Source organism: Vipera berus (assembly GCF_964194415.1).
Source record: "Vipera berus genome assembly, chromosome: 1".
Classification (NCBI taxonomy): Eukaryota; Metazoa; Chordata; class Lepidosauria; order Squamata; family Viperidae; genus Vipera; species Vipera berus.
The window spans coordinates 305,331,655-305,350,070 of NC_138202.1; positions in this window are offsets into that span (position 1 = coordinate 305,331,655).

An 18,416-nucleotide genomic window follows, 5' to 3' on the forward strand; every position below is an offset into this window, starting at 1 on the left:
AAACTTCCAGAAGCGGCATCCACACAGAGAACTGATTGTTCACATATTTGAATCCCACCACTGGAACAGGAACGTATTCAAACAAAGAGACAAGGATTATCCACTGGGCATAATGGATTAATGAACTGACTTGGATGACAATTTAATATTGTTAAAACTTTTCCTTCTTGGCTGGCCAGATAAGAACATAAAGTTAAACCTGCTGGTCATTATATGTGTAAGAAAAGAAGAATAGAACTGAGGTGAGGCTGTAAGGCCAACTACTACTATAAAAAATAAGACTCTATATATTATGGAGAAATAAAGCATTAAAAATGAGAACTGGTTTAGGTTTCTTAATGGCTTTGATAATAAAACTCCCTAAAATGAGGCAAATTCATAAAACTATCAATCACAAAGAATTGAGGCCTTTGAACTATGGTGCTGCAGAAGACTCCTGCGAGTCCCTTGGACTGCAAGGCGATCAAACTGGTCAGTCCTAGAGGAGATCAATCCTGACTGCTCTTTAGAAGGCCAGATCCTGAAGCTAAAACTCAAATACTTTGGCCACCTAATGAGAAGGAAGGACTCACTGGAGAAGAGCCTAATGCTGGGAAAGATTGAGGGCAATAGAAGAAGGGCACGACAGAGAATGAGGTGGCCGGATGGAGTCACTGAAGCAGTAGGCGTGAGCTTAAATGGACTCCACAACATGGTAGAGGACAGGAAGGCCTGGAGGAACGTTGTCCATAGGGTCGTGATGGGTTGGACACGACTTCGCAACTAACAACAACAAATCAATCACATTAGACATTAGAATTTTTGTTTAGCAAATAAACCAGTGAAAGAATCCAGGGTTCATTTGAGGAGAGAAGACTTTGCATTTTTAAAAAGATTAAGGCTTAGTTTAGTTTAGTTTAGTTTTATTGAATTTTTATACCGCCCTTCGCCCGAAGGACTCAGGGCGGTGAACAGGGCATATAAATAAAAATACAAAAGTTAAAAAGGATTAAATTATTGCCCGAATTAAAACAATCAAAGTATAAAAAACATTAGAATGATCTGAGGCTTGCAATGTATACCGGGGCAAAAAACCCAACCCCACAGTGTTTTAAGATAGGTGCAGAACAAAAAGAATGTCAATGAAGCGATCCGTTTGCTCCTTAGAGAAGACAACTAGATCATGACAAGGAACACGGAGAGGGTTGAACTAGCTAATTCCTATTTTGCTTTGACTTTTTGCAAAAAAAAAAACGTGCTCCAACCTGTCAGAACTGGGGACTGAAGAGAAATGCAAGTCAAAACAGGCATAGAAGTGGTGAGAGAGCCCTTACTTGCTTTGAATAAATTCAAGTCACTGAGACTGGATGGATTACCTCCACGGGTGCTACAGTAACTGGCGGAGGTGATCACAGAACTATTTATTATCATCTTTGAAAACTTCTGAAACAGAGGAGAAGTAACAAAAGGATAAACAAGAGGTAGCCTTGTACCATTTTGGGGGGGGGAGGGGGTGGGAAAGGGAGGGAGGAGGGGAGATACCAATCAACTGGACATTTACTGTATACCTAGAAAAATCCTAGAAAAAATAACCAGACAGCAAGTTTGCACATATTTAGAAAGAAACAAGTTAATTGCTAGAAGCCAGCATAGTTGTGTTAACAATAGTTCATGCCAGAAAAGTCTTGTATGGTTTGGGAGGTGGGAGGGAATCAAAGAGACTAAATTATTCCACCAAAGGAATGCTGTCAATATGATCTTCAGTAAGGCGGGAACCTACTTCTTGATAAAATGAAACAGCAGAGGATGGGTTACCCAACTACCAGGTGGATTTGCATTTGACTGAGCCACATACCAAATGTGTATTCCTTAATAAACCTATATGTGCCTGGAAGAAGGCTAGCTTATGGTTTTATCCTTTGCTCACTGATCCTCAACACTTTAGAATTACTTAGGCAAAGAGATAGAAGGGATGTTTATCAAATCAGCAGATAACCCAAAACTGAGAGGGAGGGATTGCTACAGAAATGAGGCTCAAGGTTGGCTTCTGGCATGAGGAATGGCTGTATGGAAACATCTCCATGAAGGAGCAGAGACAACGACTGCTGTGAAAACAAAAAACCAGTGAGTAGAATAAGTCTGATCCTTAACATGGGTTGTTTAAATTTTTCTGATCATTCATTTGCCTCAGTAGTTGGCAGCATATGACTAACTTTCAGTTTGGAAGTTAAGCAGAGTTGGGCCTAGTTGGCATTTAGATGGAGACTGGACAACCAAACGAGGATTTCAAAAATATAGAAAGCGAGGTAGCAGAAGTGAGTAGAAAGATGAGGCATTCATCCAACTTGTTTTAAATGGTGTACACACAATCAAGGTAAGATAGATGCAAAGATAGATGTGAGGTGAGCGACATTGTAGACCTGTCTAATGTATATTGAATGCCTGCATAGAATTTACAGACAGCTAAAGGGAGATTTTTTTTTAATTTGTAACTTTAGAAAAGGGTGAAATTTTATTATATTAGCATATAAATATTTAGGTAGTTATTTGCCAATTGTTAAAGAGAGCTGAAGATTTAGAGATGGCCTTATAGAAAATGAGGTGATGCATGGAATGAACTATTTGGTTGTGTTTTAAGAGATAGTGATAAGTTGTTAATGTTGACTATATTTTCTGAGGATGAAGGGGGAAGTGTCTTCTTTTTTTTCTTTTTTTCTTTTGTGTGTGTTTATGTGCACACAAACACACAGTGTGTGTGTGTGTGTGTGTGTGTGTGTGTGTGTGTATATATATATATATATATATATATATATATATATATATATATATATATATATATATATATATATATATATATATATGTCTTGGCATATATATGCATATATGTCTTGGCATATATATACATATATGTCTTGCCATATATATGCATATATGTCTTGCCATATATATGCATATATGTCTTGCCATATATATGCATATATGTCTTGCCATATATATGCATATATGTCTTGCCATATATATGCATATATGTCTTGCCATATATATACATATATGTCTTGCCATATATATACATATATGTCTTGCCATATATATACATATATGTCTTGCCATATATATACATATATGTCTTGCCATATATATACATATATGTCTTGCCATATATATACATATATGTCTTGCCATATATATACATATATGTCTTGCCATATATATACATATATGTCTTGCCATATATATACATATATGTCTTGCCATATATATACATATATGTCTTGCCATATTCGGGTCTTTTCCCGTGTAGGATTGAGGGTGTCTTGGCAACATTTCGACGAGGTCCCACTCGTCATCTTCAAGCTGGTGTCTTCGGTTTCATGCTTCTGCGAGCGAAGTGTGATCGGAGCTGCTGTCTCTCTATAAATACTGGTGGGGATGTGTGGGGTGCTGGCTTTGTTGCTGTAAGTGGATTGGTTGGCTGTGATGTTATATCATAATTGGTTGATGGGGTTATTACCTCATCGAAACGTCGCCATAACACCCTCAATCCTACACGGGGGAAAAAAAATATATATATATATATATATATATATATATATATATATATATATATATATATATATATATATATATATATATATATATATATATATATATATATATATATATATATATATATATATATATATATATAATATGTATTTTATATTTATACACACACACACACACATACACTACTGTATTTCTATATTAATTTTATTAGTTTTACTACTTTAATATAATTCTCAAAAAAATTATTTAAAAAGTTACTATATTAGATTATGCTCTATCTGATGAAAGTTAGAAGCCACTTCTTTATTAATGTCTTTGCTGCCATTTCTTTTCTTTTTTCTTTGTTTTCTTTATTCTGCAACCTCTGATTTTCTCTCTCTGTCATTTGGGTCATATTAGGTTTTATTATGCTTATTAAACCTTCAGTAAAATTGTTATAAAAGAAAATAGTCTGAAGTTTCAAAAGAATCTGACTAGATTTGAACACAAGCTGGATCCAATAAAATTCTGTTCAATGGCAAGAAATACAAAGTTCTGCCATTAGATGGGAAGAACCAGATGCAGATACAAAACAGGTGGTATATGAGTCAGCAACTTTATTTATGAGAAGGAAATGTGTGTCCTAGTAGATCACAGATAAAACAGGATCCAGCGGAATGCTGCAGCTGCCCAAAAGCCAATGCAATATCCCTGCATCAACCAAGGTGTAATCATAGGAAGTTGAAGTTTCGCTGTCTACTGCACTGGTCAGATGGCACCTGGAATACTAACAAATGTAGACATCACAATAAAATGCTGAGGGATTAGAAAGAATGCAAAAAAAAAACCACAAATACACAAGGGGTTTAAAGGCTGAATCCTATGAAGAACAGATAAAAGAACTGGGTGTGTTTAGCCTAAAAAAGAGAAGGTTAAGAGAGAGATGATTGCAGTCGTCCATTACTTGAAGACTATCAAGAGAAAAAGGATATAGATTTATTTTCTTTAACCAATGGATAAAAGCTCTCCACAGAAAGATCCAGATTTGAAATTCTTGACTATGAGAGCTACTTAATAGCTCTCATGGTCCAGACTGCTTTCTGGAGTCATGGGTATTCTGGAGATTTTCAAACAAAGGTTGGACAATTATTTGTCAGAATTGTTTCTTTCTATTAATTGTTCTCCAACTACCAGGAACTGTCTTTCAAATGCAAAATCTTCATTTCTTCCAACAAAACAATTTTTCTTCCTTTTGCTATTCAACATATAGTGAGGGAATGCACTAATAGAAGATACCCAGGAGATTTTAAGGACTTCCTCTGCGTAACAACGGCAGCTACTGACTGGATCTCCAAACTCGACATTAAACTCTGAAATGTTATTTCTGTTTTCCTCTTAGGTTTTATAATTGCTTCTTTTTTTAAAAAAATTGTTTTAACTATTCTAACTTGTAAATATGAAGTGCTTTTAATTCTGTGTGTGACCAGCCATACGCTAAATAAATAAATAAATAAATAAATAAATAAATAAATAAATAAATAAATTGTACATAAAAAAAAAATCAGGAGAATGTGGCAACACGGTTCCATGTCCTAAGCTCATAATAGAGGGTGGATGACACATCTAAATTAATAGGTGTTTTTACTGCATGCCTGATGCATTCATCATATATCAAGATAAGGAATTATTGCATAAAAGTGAATATATATTCTAATATTTGAAAATGCCAATATAGTATAGAAACAAAACTTTGTCATTATACAGTATTTCTGAGGTAGACTGTGACTGTTGTTTACAGTCTACAAAATGCTCAGTTTGTTGGTGTGGTCTAAAATAAAGAAAAGCTTGTTGAAACATGTTTGCTTTAAATCTCTTTATCTATCTAATAATAGGATTAGTTGTATTTGGGTTAGGTGCTAAGGCGAAAAGAACTTACACACATAAAACAAAATACACCAAAGCGCCTACTTTAAGATGTATACATCTTATGAAAATGGCAGACCACAAAAAGTTGGGGGAGGAAAGGGAGGAACAAATCTGGGGATAAAGATAATATCCTTGTTCTGTCCTTAATCCTGTTTTTGCACTTTGTGGAAATAATGTAGGGCAAAGGGTGAGGACAGCAATAACCATTGCTCTTGCTCAAAACCACCATCAAAAGCTGACATCAGCCAGAGCATAGAAGAACTCAAAGTAGTAGTGCAAGACCAGAGGATGTGAAGAGACCTGACCCATACAATCTCCAAGAGCTGGACATGACTGAATGGACATCATAATCATCATTGTTCAAAACAAGTACACTGCCACTATTAATAAGAATAAGAATAAGAATAAGTTGGAAGGGACCTTAGAGGTCATCTAGTCCAACCCCCTGCTCAGGCAGGAAACCTTATACTATTTCAGGCAAATAGCTGTCCAGTCTCTTCTTAAAAACCTCCAGTGTTGGAGCATTCACCACCTCTGGAGGCAGGTTGTTCCACTGGTTAATTGTTCTAACTGTCAGGAAGTTTCTCCTTAGTTCTAGATTGCTTCGCTCCTTGACTAGTTTCCATCCGTTGCTTCTTGTCCTGCTTTCAGGTGCTTTGGAGAATAGCTTGACTCCCTCTTCTTTGTGGTAGCCCCTGAGATATTGGAACACTGCTATCATGTCACCCCTCACTCTTCTCTTCGTTAAACTACACATACCCAATTCCAGCAACCGTTCCCTATATGTTTTAGCCTCCAGCCCCCTAATTATCTTTGTTGCTCTTCTCTGTACCCTTTCTAGAGTCTCGACATCTTTTTTACATTGTGGTGACCAAAACTGGATGCAGTATTCCAGGTGTGGCCTTACCAAAGCATTGTAAAGTGGTATTAGTACTTCACTTGATCTTGATTCTATCCCTCTGTTAATGCAGCCTAGCACTGTGTTGGCTTTTTTGGCAGCTGCAGCACACTGCTGGCTCATATTGAAGTGATTGTCTACTAGGACTCCGAGATCCCTCTCACAGTTACTACTATTGAGCAAGGTACCACCTATACTATACCTGTGCATTTGATTTTTCTTGCCTAAATGTAGAACCTTACTTTTTTCACCATTGAATTTCATTTTGTTAGATAGTGCCCAGTGTTCGAGTCTGTCCAGATCCTTCTGTATCTTAAGCCTATCTTCTGGAGTATTGGCTATTTCTGCCAGCTTGGTATCGTCTGCAAATTTGATGAGTTCCCCATCTATCCCCTAATCCAAATCGTTAATGAAGATATTGAAGAGCACTAGGCCCAGAACAGAGCCCTGGGGCACCCCACTACACACTTCCTTCCATGTAGATGCGGTTCCATTGAGGACCACACGCTGAGTACGGACTGTCAGCCAGCTACGAATCCATCTGGTGGTGATGCTATCTAACCCACATTTTTCTATCTTATCAAGTAGTAGGTTGCGATCTACTTTATCAAATGCCTTACTGAAGTCCAAGTAAATTATATCTACAGCATTCCTCTGGTCCACTAATTTTGTCACTTGGTCAAAGAATGTAATAAGATTTGTCTGGCATGATCTGTTTTTGACAAACCCATGTTGACTTTTAGTGATGACTTTGTTCGCATCAAGGTGTTTGCTGATTTGTTGTTTGATTATCTTTTCCAGAATCTTCCCAGGTATTGAGGTCAGGCTGATAGGTCTGTAATTTCCTGGATCTATTTTTTTCCCTATGGGAACTACATCAGCTCTCTTCCAGTCCTCTGGTAGTTCCCCAGTGCTCCAGGATCTATGAAAAATATAGCTCAGTGGTTCTGAGATCACGTCTGCCAGTTCATTGAGAACTTTGGGGTGTAATCCATCTGGTCCTGGTGATTTGAACTTGTCTAGGCTGGACAGGTGTTCACTTACCATTTTTTTGCCTATCTTAACTTGCGTTTCTATTCTGTTTTTTATGGCACTGGTTTTGGTAGGTTGGACTGTTTTTTCCCTTTGTGTAAAGACAGATGCAAAAAACGAGTTAAATAGTTCTGCTTTCTCCCTGTTGCTTGTCACCTTCTTGCCATTTTCCCCCACTAATGGACCAATCATTTCCTTAACTTTTTTCTTGTTTCTTATATGTTGAAAGAAGCTTTTTTTTGTTATTTTTGACTTTGGTTGCAAGCCTTAGTTCATTTTGAGCCTTAGCTTCCCTCACTTCATCTTTGCAGGCATGGGCTGTTTGCTGATATTCTGCCTTAGTTATGTGCCCCTCTTTCCACTTCTTATACTTGTCCTTTTCATCTTTCAGTTTATCAAAGAATTCTTTATGCAGCCATGCTGGTTTCTTTTGAGAGCTGTTATTTTTCTTCTTTGTTGGTATTGTACTAGACTGGGCCTTTATTATCTCACTTTTCAAAATTTCCCAAGCTTCTTGAGTTGTTTTCCCCTTTAGGATTCTCATCCATGGAATTCTTCCCATGGTCTCTCTAAGTTTATTGAAATTAGCTCTTTTAAAGTCCAAGACTCTAGTTTGGCTGTGTTCTATTGCTTGTGCCTCCAGAATGTTGAATTCCAATATTGCATGTTATATTATACAGGTCCAAAGTAGGAAATTCTTCTGTTTTTAAGCAAGGCCTGGACTCCTAGAGTTCCCGTTGTAAAACCTATTCTTCTTTTGAAGACAGAAAAGATGGAACTAGCAAACTGGGTGACTTTGTCAAACTGCTGCCAGGTTGTTATTTCAGAAGTCAAATAAATGTTTACATTTAGCATCAAAAGGAAGATGAATAAACTGAAGATACAGAACATTGCTGAACTTCTTCATTCTGCGTTGCGTTCTGAATGATCATAGGATCATAGGGTTGGAAGAGACATTGGAGGTGTTCTAGTCACAACCTAAGACAGGAGTCTTCATACCATCTCAGAAAAAAAGCTTTTTCCATTTTTTCCTTAAAAGCTCTTGTGATGGAGCATCCACAACTGCGGGAAACAAGTTGTTCCACTGCTTAAAAATTCTCACTATCAATTCTCACCAGTGTAGTACAGAGCAGTATTATCACTTCCTTTGATCTTGATGCTATCCTTCTCTTGATGCAACTCAGGACTCTGCTGGCTTTTTTTTCCCCAGCTGCAGCACACTGCTGAATCTAATATTTCCAATGTTATAACATTGTCTTGTATCATTTTGTAAGTCTCAGTATTAATTGACATCAAGAACAGATTTGTTTTTTTTCCTCTGCTTAGAATCTTTAGTCCCTTTAGTGTCCAGTCTTTAAAATCATCTCTTTTATTTGTTATGATTTACAACAGCTAGAATAATCAAAATAACTCTTTCCCATAAGAAACTGTTTATTTTTTATAATTAATTCCAAAATATAGTAAAAAAAATACTCCAAATTTATCTGGACCCTGCTCATAGCATCATTAGATCAAAAGCTTATTTAACTTTTTGTTGATTATTTCAAATTCTTTGAATTCTAAAACTTATATTTTGTTGTTGTTGTTGTTGTTGGTCAGAGTTGAAGATAAATTATTTTCAAACTTTTTTGTTCCAAAGGTCTCTGAAAGGTTTGAAATGATTAATAGGCAATTTTAGAAAGTATAAATTAGATTTGATTGCAGTTCTGTTTCCATTTTCCTACCTCTTTCCTTAGTTTCCTTGGCCTAATCTTTCTTGATTCTTTTCTGCATTTTGCTGAACATTACTTATTCTGAAAGGGAACAGCCTGGTGGGATTGGGAAACTAATTCATAGGGAGCACTTGAACTATATGTCAGAATCCATTTATATCACATTCATAAATGTATGTTTAAAACATTATCCCCCCCCCATGGATTCTGCCATCTCCCGAGGAAGGAGGAGCATATGTGGATTCAGCCTGCCTTAGGTTATTTCAAAGACCAAGGGAACCTTTTGAACTGGGGGAACAAAAGGGAGGGTTAGAGATGAAGGCATCTGGCCTGTGTCTTCGTTTAATTCTGTAGAGGAAGAAGGCAATAACCATAAAGATTCAAAGTTCCTTTTTTCCCATGAAAGGGATGACACGAAGTAAAATGATGGGGGCTGACCAAATGGGGTTGAGGGAAGGGGGGTTGAACCGGGATCCCTTTATAGAGTTTCAATTTGTAAAACAATACTAAGTCCTGTCTTGTATTTCCACAACCAAGCATGTCCTAGTAAAAATTCCTTTTGGACTAGAACTGACTCCAAGAGTTTTTGTTTTCCTAAGACGTGGATTGGGGTGGGTCCTGACACTATATTTGAAAAAGTATGTTGAATTAAATCAAATTCAGTTTGTTCTTGCCAATGTGCTCCTATTCTGACCTTGCTTACTTTTGCAGTTTTGGACCCAGCTTTGTCTAGGAGTCTTTCATCTTGGGAAAAAAAGCGTTATCCATCTGTGCAGTAAGGCACAATCGTTTCCTTAACCACTATTAGTTGAAAAATCCTCAATAACAAAATGTACGTATTGCAGAACGCTAAAACCAAAAAATTATTTGAGCCCAAACTGTACACACACACACACACACACACACACACACACACTTAATTGTAGGACTATTGAACAATTAAAGATAATGCCATGTCACGCTGATAACTAACTGAAGCTTGTTTGAAGATAAGCCTCATCAACCATTAGAGATATTTTAGGACTCACCTTCATGTGGACCCGTGCCCCTCCTGGCTGGTTTATGCGGCTCGGGATGGGACATGAGGCTGGATCCAGGCAGTGATAACTGCTTCCTTGAGTGAGGGTAGTTTTCCCGCCGCCTTGAAGGAGGCGGTGGTGAGACCCCTCCTTAAGAAGCCTGCCCTGGACCCAGCTGTATTAAACAACTTTCATCCGGTCTCCAACCTTTGCTTTCTTGTGAAGGTTGTTGAGAGCGTGGTGGCGCATCAGCTCCCTTTGTTCCTGGAGGAAGCTGATTCTGGACCCGTACCAATCAGGTTTCAGGCCCGGGCACAGCACGGAGACGGCATTGGTCGCTCTGGTTAATGATCTCTGGCGGGCTCAGGACAGGGGTTGTTCTTCTGTCCTAGTCCTATTAGACCTCTCAGAGGCTTTTGATACCATCGACCATGGTATCTTGCTGCGGCGTCTCAGGGGGTTGGGAGTGGGAGGCACTGTATTTCAGTGGTTCTCCTCCTACCTTCTGAGACATTCGCAGTCGGTGTTGGCAGGGGGGCAGAGGTCGACCTTGAGGCCTCTCGTTTGTGGAGTTCCTCAGGGGTCGGTCCTCTCGCCTCTCCTGTTCAACATCTATATGAAGCCTCTGGGTGAGATCATTCATGGTTTTGGAGTTGGGTATCATCAGTATGCTGATGATACCCAGCTTTTCATTTCGACCTCAAACCACCCCAGTGATGCCCTCGACGTGATGTCCCATTGCCTGGAGGCGGTCCAGGTCTGGATGGGGAGGAACAGGCTTCGGCTCAACCCTGACAAGACTGAGTGGCTGTGCATACCGGCATCTCAGGAAATTCGGATTGTTCCACCTCTTGCTATGGGGGGTGAGTTATTGCCCCCCATAGATAGGGCTGTCAACTTGGGTGTCCTCCTAGATTCACAGCTCTCCTTAGAAGATCATATAGGAGCTGTGACTAGGGGGGCCTTCGCCCAGGTTCGCCTGGTGCGCCAGTTGCGGCCCTATCTGGACCCGGATGCCTTGCGTATGGTCACTCATGCACTCGTGACCTCTCGTTTAGACTACTGCAATGCTCTCTACATGGGGCTGCCCTTGAGGACCACTTGGAGGCTTCAGCTGGTGCAGAATGCAGCCGCACGAGTTGTGTTGGGGGTCTCCTGATACTCCCATGTTACACCTCTGCTCTGTGAGCTGCATTGGCTTCCAGTTGCCCTCCGGGTGAGATTCAAGGTGCTGGTGATGACCTATAAAGCCCTACATGGCATGGGTCCAGATTACCTACGGGAGCACCTGCTGCCGGCGTCAACTTCCCTTCGTCCAGTGCGCTCCCACAGAGAGGGCCTCCTCAGGATTCCACCGGTCAGAGAATGTCGACTGGTGACCCCCAGGGGGAGGGCGTTCTCTGTGGGCGCACCAGACCTTTGGAACCGCTTACCGGTTGAGCTTCGGATGGCTCCTGACCTTCGCTCCTTCCGCCGTGATCTGAAAACTTATTTATTCAAACAAGCCGGCCTGGTCTGATGGGTTTGGGGTTTTAATATTGATTTTAATTATCTATTGCATTGGGCATAATTATTTAATTTTCTTTTAACTTTTGTACCTTGTATTTTTGATATTTATTGCTCTGTACACCGCCCTGAGTCCTTCGGGAGAAGGGCGGTATATAAATCAAATAAATATAAATATATAAATGTGTATAATTTAATAATTGAAATCTGTCAGATCAGATAAGATTTTTGCCAATTCAGAAATAGTGTAGCAACCTTCTGAATCCTGCCAATGATCCCGCACTGTTTCTGTATAGCGGGGCCCCAACTGATATACTCCACCCAACATAATATACTCCACCCAATCACTTAAAAATCTACTGTCTGGATTTACAGAAGGTGCAAAGTTGGCTAATTGTATTTTCACACCACTTGTTAACTAATGGTTTACTGTATGGTATAAGTTACAGATTGATAATTCAATAATGGGATTCAGTATGTTGTATGAATGCACCCAGTTCAAAGGACTATCTCTGAATCATTGTTGAAATATGCAAAGCCCTAAGAATTAATATTTAGCAGTGTTTTGAGACTGCATGGTGTGTTTCCAAGAATGGAAGCATCTGATACCATATCCAATGCCTTGTTAACCACAGAGTTTCATTTTGAATCAAACCATTATTGTGTCACTAGAACATCTGATCATTATTTCTAGAGTTGTTATGAAAGCAATTTGATATTCCATGCATCTTTTCAAAAGAGCCAGCATTTATGCCCTTGCAATTGAATATAAAGGATTTTCAATCCTAATTTGTTCATAAATGAGCAAGCAATGGACAAAACAAAATTAAATCAGATTGGGAAATTTCAGAATTCTGCCTACTTTCTTAATATTGGGCCATAGCTAAATACTATCAGAACTGAGCAAGACAACAGACTAATGAATAAAAGCTTATTAGGAAGTGGAATTTAAAATATATATAGGGAAATAAATTTTTAATTTCTGAAATAATTCCCACAGCTTGGAAAATGTTTCTTAGCATCAAATCTAAACCTGCATTGTTCTTAGCTGAACATATAACTCCATGATTGCCTCCCTATGGGTGTGCTAAGAACAGACCTTTTTTTTAAATCCCTCATAATTATTTTTGCTTGCTCAAAATATTTCTCTTTTATTGTGTTGCTTTGTTGTTTTGTGAAAGATAATACTAATTGTCATAGTGTATTGAAAAGGCTCAATTTATAGACAAGTCAAGGCAGTCTAGTTGCTTCTTCCATATTCCAACCTGATCAGCTGATTTTACAGTGAGGTAGTAGGAAGAGCAGTGTTGGAAAAACACTGAGAGAACCTATAAGTCAAATCAAAAGTGGTGGTACATATAACTTTAATATATATATATTATCAGGACCCACCTCAATCCACATCTTAGGAAATAAGAACTCTTGGATGCAAGTTTGTCCAAAAGGAAAAGTTTACTAGGATGAGATCGGTTGTGGCAATACAAGACGGGATCTGACACTGAGTTACATTTCAATCCGATATAAAGCATTCCCATTTCAGCCCCCTCCCCTCAATCCATTTGGTCAGGCTCACATCATTTACTTAGGTGTCAGGCCCTTCCGTGGGAAAGGGAAATCTTGTGTTTATTGTTATTGCTTCTTCCTTTCCGTTGCAAATGGAAAGATCTCTCTCTCCCCCTGTTCCCCCCAGATCAAAAGCTTCCCTGGTCTTTGAAAACAGCCTACTGCAATCTGAATAACCATCCTCTCCCCCCACCCTCGGAGAGATGGCAGAATCCCCAGAATAAGCACAATATTCTAACCATACATTTATGAAATGTGATATAAATGGATTTGGACATATATATTGTACAAGAGGCAGCAACTAAAACCATCCCAAATAAAAAGAAATGCAAGAAAATACTTTGGCCACCTAATGAGAAGGAAGGACTCACTGGAGAAGAGCCTAATGCTGGGAAAGATTGAGGGCAATAGAAGAAGGGGACGACAGAGAATGAGGTGGCTGGATGGAGTCACTGAAGCTGTAGGCGTGAGCTTAAATGGACTCCAGAAGGTGGTAGAGGACAGGAAGGCCTGGAGGAACATTGTCCATAGGGTCGCGATGGGTCGGACACGACTTCGCAGCTAACAACAGCAACATCAATATATATATATAGTAAAATTATACACATATAGACCCACCCCCTATGGGTGACATAGGTACTGTGAAGGCACCATTGCTTTGAATCACTTTAGGTATATGTTTGTTTATTTATTTTGGAAATGTACTTTTGTTGCAGCATATAAACCGGGCCACTATTTTACTTCCAGAGCACAATGAAATATGTTGAAAGATATAAATAGCTTGGCCTGATCCCTAAGGGGTTGTTTCTTCTTAAGCCAACCTGCTCATTCCCTAAAATCAGAAAGTAAAAGGCTCTCCTCACATGAGTAGGCACCTGTCTTTGCCTGTGTACAGCCCGTGTGGTATTTCACTCAATCAGAAAAATGATTTCTTATACTGGCCCAATGAACTTTAGAATTTAATCAGTTCATTTGCTGCTGTAAAGAAGGCACAGTGAAGGCATAGTGCATTTTCTTTGAAGCTATGGGGTAGGCAGGTCCCCACTAGTGAGAATTCATTTAATTATGTATTTCCTTACTAGACTTTGATCTGTCCTTTGCTTAGTTCTCCTGTATACTTTGCCACTGAGCACTGAGCATAGATATGACCCTAATCAGTTTCATTGTGAAACCGTTGTGCCTGACCTTGACAACTAGTTCTGGGCAAAATGAGAGTATGCCACAATCTCTAGCTCTGACTTGGCTGATATTCAACAGGTGTTCAACTATGCCAGTTGCAAGCAAGGACCACAAAGTTGCACAATTTTCTGATGATCTCTCTGCCCATCCCTTAGTAATGATGCAGTTAGATAAGTTTATTCTGCTCTCCATCCCATCTTGGATCCTTGCCCCTAACCCGTGCCCAGGCTGTACCTTGCTTATTAAGATAAAGAGGATAACAAGGCTAAGTTTGTGCACTTGCACAGGTCTCATCCCACCTCAGTAGAATGTGCATATAGGAAGAATGTCTTGCTGAATCCACAATTATTTCAAAGAATGTGCAAATCTGAAATCTCTTGCAGTTCAGCCTCTTGTTGTGTTCCTCTAAATCCAATGTTGATATAAGAAAACCTTGCCATTCATGGTGCTAGTCATCACCACTAAAGACCCATATGGCACCAGGTCAGGTTAATTGAGGGACTGCCTATCTCTGGGTTGCACTCTGGGTTCCCTCAATCAAACAGTGTCATTTCTCAGGGCCCAAGAAGCATGTCTTCTTTGTTGCTGCCCTCTGAAATGAGAGCTCTCCCCGAAATCCATGTAGCTCCCACTGTTGGCATTTTATAAAGCCCCAAAGACCTGGTTGTTCATCCAGACCTTGTGGTGAGAAGGATGAAATCTCTTGTTAGATTGGGTTTTTTGTCTTTGTGTGTAGAGCAACCAGATCCCATCTTAGTTTGTTCTGCATTGTGCTTTATTGCTTATTGTCTTGTGAGACCTCCAGAGTCAGGTGGCACCTAAATTGAAACATAAGATAAATAGATAAAACCTAGACATTATAGCAATAGCACTTAGACTCAGCATGTTACCCCCAACAATCTGGGTCCTCATTTTAATGACCTCAAAAGGATGGAAGGCTGAACTACTTGGACTATTCAGGATCGAACTCCTGGAGTGAGCAGTGTGTTAGCCTGCAACACTAACCACTCCACCACCATGGGTCTTTAATGTGTTTATGACTTTAGCCTGTTTACGGATGTTTGCTTTTCTATAGATGATGATGATGATGGTGGTGGTGGTGGTGGTGGTGATCTCCCATGCCATGGGAGAAGAGATTTGTACCCTTTCCACCCACTACCAAAACTCCTCTGGATTTGGGGGAAGGAGAGTCTGCTATGGACTTTTTGCAGTTGGGGTAAAGCTCTTAATTGTACAAAAGGAAGCTTCCCTCCTATTGGAAATAAGAGGTATGTAGAGTATTGATTCAGAAAGAGCGGAGTTATAAGGAAAGTGTGGAAATGCACATTTTGACTTTTCATTGGGGAGGGACAATTAGTTATGGGCTATATGCATGAACAGTATCCTGTCAGGCTTGATCTTAACTTACCAACACAAAATGAGTAAGATTGTTCACAATGGTATTTTTCCAAGTGCCTTGATTTAATTGATAGTCACTGGGCCATCTAGTGGCTGCTTCTGGAAATGCATGCAGCAAAGATGGGCAAATATCAATAACAACTATGTTATGAAACTGTGCCTGCCAACATGTAACTCTCATAAATAAATCACAACAGAATATATACCTCTGAAGAATTTGGAACTTGACTGGTGTAGGAAAGTTGCTTTGGAAAGGATAGCTGAGCTTTCTGGTCTTAAGAGAAGGAAAATATTTGAATTTCTAAGTTTGGGCATACCGGTAGTTTCATTATTACACTGTTAATTCCTACTCTGTAGGAAAGCTGGTGGTTTGCTATTGTATCTGTAGTGTCACTAGATGTCCTTCGAAGTTAAAAAATAATTAGCCAGGAAATCCACATTGTGTAATTGAAACTGTTTGCATTGTTTATGACAGATCAAAAAATTACATTGGGATACATCAACTATCCTTCTTCTAGCTATATAGCTAATTAAAGTTATCAGTCAGGGCATTTTGAGGGGGGGAAATCCACAATTAAAGCAAGTTGCCCATTTCAATCCTTGAGTTTGTAAATTATGTTTGGGTTTCCTATATGTCATATTGCTTCTAATCTCAAGGGAATTTTGCCTTTTAGAAGAACATGTTTGTGCTTGCCTGCTAGGCATAACCATGAGATTCAGCCCTGCAGGGATTCACTATCATTACACCTGCATTCATTACATAAAGAATGTGATCCTTCTATTCCAGATTACTGGGTCTATTAATGAGCCCATTAGGCAGAATCCTAGAATTACTGGGTCACCAGTAATACCATTGCTGGGTCAGGAGCTGGCTATTTATTTGTGCTTAACTTAACCACAGGTTTACAAGGAAAGGCAAAGTCACTCTCACAGAATCCTGCTTCAGCTTATTCCTTCCTCTCTGCTATTAACTGTACGAAAACAGTTATTTATCAGCTGACAGTAAAAATAAGAAAGATGTTGGGCCTTTAGAACAGTGTTTCTCAATCTTGGAAACTTGAAGATGCCTGGACTTCAACTCCCAGAATCCCCCATGCGGGATGGGGAATTCTAAGGTTGAGAAACACTGCTCTAGAGACTACAAAATGGAGGGTTTTATGTGTTCTGCAGACTCACATGGCCTTTGCAATGTATTTCATGAAGTAGTTTGACCCTTCATTTCTCAGTTCCCCACTGAAAACTGCATGTGAACTTATGCCTTACCTCATCTCAAACCATTGATCCATCTTGCTCAGTACAATCTTTATCGAGGTGAAAAAGATTTTGCAACTTGTTCCTATGAGCACACTTTCTAAAAATCAATGGCCTCCAAGGGTCAAAGCAGGTTTCATCACCGATATTCTGAAGTCAATGAAGCACAGCCTGTTTACTGTGTAAAGAGAAAGTTGATTTGGAAATGGAGTCAATTATTTTGCTCTCTAACACTACTCCAGAACACAAAATGGAGCAAAATGTTAGCCCTTTGGGGAAGTTCAAACAAGGTGCCCAAAAATAAATACCAGAGCTTTCTTTAAGGTTATATTAACAGAATCTTGCAAGACTGAAAGTATTTTCCCTTCTTTCCTTTTACTCTTTGGAAAACTAGGAGGGTCCCTTTTGAAATGTTTCCCATGGCCCCCTCTCCTTTCTGTGAACTGACTGGGCTTTTTACATGCCAGTTGTTCAGTCTGTGGCTTTTCTTCCCGTCTCCCAAGGTCATTTCTACATACCATTAGAAAAATAAACCAGTATTTTGAGCCTACCCATTACAGGTATATTCTGAGAGTAACTAAAGAGGTGTACATATTACTTTCCCATAATTATAATACCTCCAACTTCTTGACTCCCTGTTCCACAATTAAGATGCAGCTATGGTGCTTCATCAGGTCTTTTTTGATAAGCTATGCCTTTCTTTCTTTTTTTTTTAGTAATAAGTGGAATTACCATCAGCTACAGAATTCTGTTCTAAGCAACAGTCCTGCCATCAAATGCTTTACCTGATCAACTATAACTGTGCAATATTTCCAAGGTTGCATGTCTACCTATCAGATAATTTTTCACTGAACCAAAGCTGGAAATCATATTGTATTCAAATAGCAGCCAAGTTTTCATCAGTGCTCATTCAGTTCAGATTTATCTTGTTAGATCTGTTAAATACTTCCGTTTGCTCTCCATTGTTCCAAAGCTGTACATCTGAGGATATGTTAAGCAGGTCACTTTTAACAGAAAGCTAATGTGATAATGAAGAAGATACTGAAAACCAGCCCTTGGAAAAGCCCTCATTCAGTCATGATCAACCTTACTAACAGGGGAATGGACAACATGTCCTTCTTGATTACACCAGAATTCTGCACAGATATAGAAAATAAAGAGGCAGCTTTCTCCAAAATGTGCATGTTCATTCTGAATCACATCATTTTACCTTAATAATGCAGATGATTGTTTACTTCCTGGTCTAGTCTACAGGTGATGGATTCCTGTATATGTACTAGAAGCCTAACTGTCCTTAGTGTCTGAGCCAAGATAAGGCCAGGATGGTGTTATTACAATCACAAATATTAGTCTTATTCAGGCATTCCATTTCTGGGGATGAATAATTGCATAAATTGGGAAAGAGAAGTATACTCATTGGATCTACTC